We start from the raw sequence: 7500 nt of genomic DNA, 5'->3' as shown, positions 1-7500 counted from the left end.
CGGATGCACCCTCATCGGGGCCGCTTCACTTTCATTGCGCCTCGCGAGTTTAGTTTGATAATTTCTCGACGACTTGCGCACATGTTAGACTCCTTGGTCCGTGTTTCAAGACGGGTCGGGTGGGACCCGACTTCTACTCTCCGCTCTGGGCCTCCACAGGTTGAGCACCGCAACTTTTTCTCTTTTACAAAAAAAAGCTACGACACCTCCCGGGAGGAGACAGGTCACGACCGGGCAGTACTGTTGGGAAACGCCGCGCTCGTCATCGCGGCACCCGCGAAGGTAACCACGAAACTCGCTAACGGACGCCCCGTGTAACAGACACCCAGTCGGTCGCGGAGTCCTACTAGGCCCCCCACTTGCGGACCTTGGCGTGGCTATTGCGATCGCAGAACGACTTATGCAAGAGAGCCGCCAATTCAGGCAGTCTCCATGCAGCGTTAAGGGCATACAACCAAGTGCCGGGAGCGGGGACTTGTTCGACCTTCGAGGGCCCACCCGTTTAACCCCCTGAACGGTTTCACGCACTCTTGAACTCTCTCTTCAAAGTTCTTTTCAACTTTCCCTCGCGGTACTTGTTCGCTATCGGTCTCGTGGCGATATTTAGCCTTAGAAGGAGTTTACCTCCCGCTTAGGGCTGCACGCTCAAGCAACCCGACTCTTGGGAAGGGATCCGATGCACGGTCTCGGCTCGTCTTATCTACGGGCCTGACACCCTCTGTGGGTTGCTCGCCCCGTTCATGGAGACTTGGACGATAGATACCGGACAGACGCGCACGATCCTCCCGAACACCACATTCCTCGGCACCCGCTCAACCGGGCGCGAGGTTCGGTGCTGGGCTCATCCCTGTTCGCTCGCCGCTACTAAGGGAATCCTTGTTAGTTTCTTTTCCTCCGCTTACTGATATGCTTAAGTTCAGCGGGTAGTCTCATCTAAACTGAGGTCAGAATGAATTGTTTGTTTTCAAAAGGAGACAACACTTTATCTAGCTCGGCAGACTTTGGCGTTTTAAAGCCGGGAAAGATTGAATAATTGCCGGTTCAAATTTTTTTTTTTCGAAATAAAGCGAGTCTCTCGTTATTCGCAAAAATTAATTTACGAAAAGTGACAGGGCGTCCTGCGGCTTTTTGTATTGAAACAACGCGTCGTGCGCGAACCAAGCTTGCATAACGAGCGGTTAGAGTGAGTGATAATTCGCGGTGGTCGACACTTCGACACGCCCGGCGCACACACACAACTAAACTCGCGTTGAAGCGGTATATCGCGCACACGCAGCCGACACCTTGTTCGAGAAGATGTGTTTATTTCTAAAATTTTTTTTTGAGTTGGCTCAAAAATTTCCCATCTGTTTTGCCATCGAAAAAGGTTTCTTTTGAATAGAGAGGAAAAAAACAAAACAGGGCGAACCTTCTTTTATTTTTCCCCCTTTTTTGTATTTGAGGCATCGCGGACACTTAAGTCGCGCGGCACCCAGACGTTAGAGATTCGGGAGCTTTTATGCGGTCAGGCCGGGTGAAAAATAAATCTCGCCGCGACCCAACATGCAAAACCAAGACTGAAAAAATCTCTGTTCGTTCATCATTCGACCGACCCTCAGTCAGATGTGGCCCGAGCGAGAAGCTGGGCCGCCATTTACGTTCAAGATTTCGATGCTCCATGTGTTCTGCAGTTCGCATGGATTAGCGCACTTTGCTGCGCTCTTCATCGATCCACGAGCCTAGTGATCCACCGTTCAGGGTCGTATATAAAACGACATATTCGTTTTCTTCTCTCTTTTTCTCCAACCCGCCCAAGCAAATGAATGCGAGGGCGGAGAAAGAAAGCCAGAAAGAAAATGTTCCGATAAACACTCGTACTAGAATTTGGGTTTAGTGTGTTATTGTGATTTTGAATTCTTCCTACTTCATCGAGAGGGCGAAGGGCAAGCTTAAAAAACATTCGGTTTTCAACGGCATAGTGTCGGGCTTTGGAGTGTTAGTCTATACGACGCACACGCACGCAACCACGAGTATCTACGCCCGAAAAGAACGTCCAGAGTAAAGTCTCACACTCTTTCGTCCCCCCACCGAGAATCAAAAAATCCCGAAGACGAAGAGAGAAACAAAAAAAAAACAATTTCGATTGGGCGTATCCGCTTTAAACCACCGCGCATCAGAGCGCCTGATACCCGTTCAAAATCTTGATGTTTTTTTTTTTTTTTTTCCGACTCTCCATCCACCGAGTTTTTATTTTTCAAAGTGTTTGATTTAGGGACTAAGACTTTATAAAATCTCCTTTATTGTTCCTTCGGTACTCGCGGCCCAGGCGGGCTATCGTATTCTTCACTCTACTAACGTCAACACTGTGAGCGCCGCTAAAGGTCGAATGAATCTATAGAGACATTCACCATCGAAGCAGGAAGAATTTGCTCACGGCCATAGACCAAATCGAAAGACTTTGTGTTTTTTTTTGAGCCGAGAGGAAAGAAAAATCAATTTGAAAAGGCGAATCCGCTTTAAAACCACCGCGCATCAGAGCGCCTGATACCCGTTCAAAATAAATGATTTTCTTCCGTCAACCCACACATAGTTCATACGATGTCTTACGCCGAAAGACTTTTGATGGGGTTTTTTTTGTTTTGCAACTTTTAGTTGTTTCGTGCTCAACCAAAGCCATATGCGCAAAACATTTGTCTTGTTCGTTTATGATCCTTCCGCAGGTTCACCTACGGAAACCTTGTTACGACTTTTACTTCCTCTAAAGGATCAAGTTCGACCATCTTTCAGTCTCGCCGTTGGTAGGCACCGCACGGGCAGAGATTGCTCCCCACTCGACGGCACCCCGACAAGCCCGTCCGAAGGCCTCACTAAATCATTCAATCGGTAGTAGCGACGGGCGGTGTGTACAAAGGGCAGGGACGTAATCGACGCGGGCTAGTGACCCGCGCCTACTAGGGATTCCTGGTTCATGGGGATCATTGCAGTCCCCAATCCCAACCACGAAGGAGGTTCAGCGGTTACCCGGTCCTTTCGGACAGGGAGAGTGAAACACGCTGATTCCTTCAGTGTAGCGCGCGTGCGGCCCAGGACATCTAAGGGCATCACAGACCTGTTATTGCTCACTGTCACGCGGCTGGACGCCGCTTGTCCCTCTAAGAAGACTGCGTGACGGACGCGAGAGCAGAAGGTATCGCCGGGGATGACGACGACCGAATAACAATAGAGCCAGCCCCCGCGAGACATTCCCGACAAAGCCCCGCCATACCTCATCCGCCAGGCAACCAACCCGTGAAGGCCGTACACCCGACGAACAAAGCACAACGAAACCAAGCCGAGAGATTGCCTCACTAAAGGAACCAGTCCCACCGAGACCCGAATCGCCGCCACCTGATCCCGACGCCTCCGTACTCCCTTCGGTTTCAATTGATAAAACCCGTCACCTATTTAGCAGGCTAGAGTCTCGTTCGTTATCGGAATTAACCAGACAAATCGCTCCACCAACTAAGAACGGCCATGCACCACCACCCACCGAATCAAGAAAGAGCTCTCAATCTGTCAATCCTTCCAGTGTCCGGGCCTGGTGAGGTTTCCCGTGTTGAGTCAAATTAAGCCGCAGGCTCCACTCCTGGTGGTGCCCTTCCGTCAATTCCTTTAAGTTTCAGCTTTGCAACCATACTTCCCCCGGAACCCAAAGACTTTGGTTTCCCGGAAGCTGCCCGTCGAGTCATTGGAGTAACTCCGACGGATTGCTGGTTGGCATCGTTTATGGTTAGAACTAGGGCGGTATCTGATCGCCTTCGAACCTCTAACTTTCGTTCTTGATCAAGGAAAACATTCTTGGCAAATGCCTTCGCTGTTGTTCGTCTTGCGGCGGTCCAAGAATTTCACCTCTGTCGCCGCAGTACGAATGCCCCCGTCCGTCTCTATTGACCATTACCTCGGGTCCAAAAGTAAAAGACCAGCAAAATCGGACCGAGGTCCTATTCCATCATTCCATGCTGCGATATTCAGGCGTTGGGATACACCTGCTTTGAGCACTCTAATTTGTTCAAAGTAAACGTTGCCGGCCGCCCGAGACACCCGGTGAAGGGCACCCCGAACGATTGACTGGGTGGAGCGAATCGAGTCAACTACGACCAAAATTTAAAAAAGAACCCGAAAGAACTTTCCAACTCTGGCCGCAGATACAACAACGACGCACCGACCACCACTCCGGCGATGTTGTCCGACCGTGAAGAGAGTCGGGCTTTGACACCCGGGCTCCCAGAGCGTGAAACGCAACACCCTTGATTCAGAGCGGCGCCGCCCGGCCGAAGACAGACATCCGACTACGAGCTTTTTAACCGCAACAACTTTAATATACGCTATTGGAGCTGGAGTTACCGCGGCTGCTGGCACCAGACTTGCCCTCCAATGGTTCCTCGTTAAAGGATTTAAAGTGTACTCATTCCAATCACGGGGCCTCGGAAGAGTCCCGTATCGTTATTTTTCGTCACTACCTCCCCGTGCCGGGAGTGGGTAATTTGCGCGCCTGCTGCCTTCCTTGGATGTGGTAGCCGTTTCTCAGGCTCCCTCTCCGGAATCGAACCCCGATTCCCCGTTACCCGTTGCAACCATGGTAGGCGCGTAACCTACCATCGACAGTTGATAAGGCAGACATTTGAAAGATACGTCGCCGGCGCGAAGGCCGTGCGATCGGCGTGAAGTTATCCAGAGTCACCAAAATTGGTACGGTGCGCGAGCCCGAAAGCCCGGCCCCGACTGGTTTTGATCTAATAAAAGCACCTCTTCTGCGAGCCCGAAAGCCCGCAGTCGAGGCTCGAGTGCATGTATTAGCTCTAGAATTACCACAGTTATCCAAGTAGGATGGAGTGGATCTAAGGAACCATAACTGATTTATTGAGCCATTCGCGGTTTCGCCGTCTAGCGGCTTGTACTTAGACATGCATGGCTTAATCTTTGAGACAAGCATATGCTACTGGCAGGATCAACCAGGTATTTCGTGTATGTTTGTTTGATATGCATCCGGCGAGTTGCGGGTTTTTATTTCGCCCACGCATCACCAAACACACACCAAATCAACACGTTTTTCGTTTTTTTTCTTTTTCTTCGGAAACTAAAATTTTTGATCGCAACGCCTGGCGTGTCACAGCGAGTCCCAGTGAAGAGAAACACCGATCCGATCCGTTTGTTGGATTTTTTTCATTTCAATTTCCAAAGTCAAAGACCATTCAACGGTCTATGAGCCCAAAGTGAATCGGATTCATTCGACCGGTCTTGATATATTCATCAACTTTTTTTCCCGTATTACGGTTTTCGACGGTCATATGTGGCGTGCTGTATGCTCATAAGTCAAGCCTGCACTAAGCTGACAAGCATACATCTTTTAAATTTTTGTGGGCTCAGAGTTTATTTTTATTTTTCCACCGCCGAGGCACACTCTCGCATCACCCCGCACGACACACACACACACACCACACCTCACCGCTCAACGGTCACACGAGGCAGAATTTTCCGCAAAGGACTTTCGAAGAGAAAGAGGAAAACTCGGAACAACCGCGGTCAGAGGCCAGCATAGAGGCATCGTATAGAAAGTCATGGGGCGGAAAAAAACAAATCATTTCAAGTCGAGACAAGCAACCAGACTACCCCTATAAAAGTGCGCAATTCTTTAAGAGTTCACCGAAGAATGACCGAGATCAAGTATGCACGAAACGAACATATTCCAAGGGCAGCTGAATAAGCGATTCTGCGCCGAAGCGCGAGAAAAGCAAGCGGTACACCGATGGGGATCGTTTTTTTATCGTGTTAGATTCGTTGTTGTCAAGCAAGGATTCTCAAAATGTTTTTTGCATTGCACCCAAGTTTCGTACTGATTACTTGTCGCAGACCGGTGACTGTCAAAAAAAATTTTTTTACGTTTTTCTCTTGAGAGGTCACTGCCTACACACAACTCCGGGCGGGCCGTACACTCACAGCCGTTTGAATTCTCCCTTCGTGTGTCATGGCCATAACTGAGCGTACATCTACCGGGCGCCGAGTTGATCTGGCTTGTTCGATGAACGTTCGGGATACGTACAATCGATATAGCTCCAACCGTAACTCGTTTGTAATTACGCCGGCCATACACAGCGGGCGCTCAGCTCAGCTCTCGAATATCTTCCGTCGAAGGGAAGTTCGTAGTAAAAGAGAGTCAGAGTCGACGCCACATTTTGCGGTCCTCGCATCTCATCCGATTTTTGAATTTTATAGATTTGCCATCACTTCCACCCAATTCTCTCGTATATTCAATCTCTTGACTTTGTCCGACCGGGCCGTCTTCGCCCCCCCTTCAACTCCGTCCATCTCCACTTCTGTGTTCCACACAACGAGCTTCCGTCAAACGGCAAAATGTGAAATATGCGCACGCCGCACGAAATAATTTGAAAGCGTTCTGTTTGGTGGCTTTTTTATTTTTATCTCTCGGCTCACACACACACACACACATTTCCGCCTGAACGGTAATTTTTTTTGATACGGTGTCAAAAAGTGAAAAGACGCGCACCATTTTCTTTTCTCTCCGTATCGTCGCTGACGGTAAACGCTGATGGTTATGATGCCGTAAGTTTGGAAGAAAGAATCTTTCCCGTCTTGTCTTGTTACGGTAAAATAACAAAGAACAAGCGTCCGATTTCTCTCACAGACGGCCACAGGACAAACCACACGTGCCGAAGAAACGAAACGTCCGAAACCAAAAAAATGTTTGACGCGCGCACCTCTTCTGAACTTTTCGACCAAGAGTCGTTGGATCGAGTGACGAGCTTCTCAGCTGTCGCACCAATCGGTGAAGCGGGCGTTTGAATTTCCCGTCCACATCGCGGTTCGGATATATTTTTACATATTACCGACCATCGGAAATTTCGAAAACGGTTTTACCGCAGGAATGATATTTCACACACCGACAGCTCATCGAGTTCGTCTCCGTTCAACGGTTTTTTTTTTTAAGACTTTTTGATCGCATGGGGCTAAAACTGGTTAGAGCAAAGCCGCGATCCAAGCAGTGAAAAAAAAACAAAGACAGTGCAAGCGCGATCGAACGGAATCGAAACTAAAATCATGTGAAGTGGCGGGCGGAAAGGAGCTCAGCTACGGTGGAAATGAAACTACAACTAACGCCGAACCGGACAACTTCCATTCTGCGTCTTCGTTTCATTTCCCAAAGCTCCCCGTCGATACCAAGTTTTTGCGTCGAAGCTACTAAAGAAATTTCGCGCTTTCCTTTTCGCCTCTTTCGCCTTCCCTTCGATATCTATCCAACCACCGGCTTCGACTTTATTCTTTCACCCGTCTATTCGCCCGATAGTCGACGGTCGGCCATTCTTTGGTATCGGCCAGGCGGACTAACAAAGAAGTAAGACTCGTTTGAAAAATTTGGACCGGGCTTTACAATCGCTGCTTGTCGTAATGTCGGCAAATTTGAAAAAAATTTTCAATTCGAGAAACCAAACTATTCGACACTTCGAAAATTTTTGGGACTCTGGA

General features: G+C 49.0%; 3 non-coding genes across 3 annotated transcripts in view; all 3 read right to left on the bottom strand.

Moving 5' to 3' along the window:
• Window positions 1-947, bottom strand: part of LOC124318935 — a 4579-nt gene extending 3632 nt beyond the window's left edge. Inside the window, exon 1 of the ribosomal RNA XR_006912626.1 lies at window positions 1-947. This exon is cut by the window's left edge and continues 3632 nt beyond it. This is a non-coding gene — a ribosomal RNA (large subunit ribosomal RNA).
• Window positions 948-1588: 641 nt separating this feature from the next.
• LOC124318939 lies at window positions 1589-1741 on the bottom strand. The gene has a single exon (XR_006912629.1). It is a non-coding gene; the product is annotated as a 5.8S ribosomal RNA (ribosomal RNA).
• A 941-nt stretch (window positions 1742-2682) lies between these two features.
• On the bottom strand, window positions 2683-4977 carry LOC124318933. Its single transcript, XR_006912623.1, has one exon. It is a non-coding gene; the product is annotated as a small subunit ribosomal RNA (ribosomal RNA).
• Between the last annotated feature and the right edge of the window lie 2523 nt (window positions 4978-7500).

Source organism: Daphnia pulicaria, unplaced genomic scaffold, assembly GCF_021234035.1.
Source record: "Daphnia pulicaria isolate SC F1-1A unplaced genomic scaffold, SC_F0-13Bv2 h1tg000082l, whole genome shotgun sequence".
Classification (NCBI taxonomy): Eukaryota; Metazoa; Arthropoda; class Branchiopoda; order Diplostraca; family Daphniidae; genus Daphnia; species Daphnia pulicaria.
The sequence above is the reverse complement of the archived record's forward strand: the minus strand, read 5'-3'. Positions and strand labels throughout refer to the sequence as shown.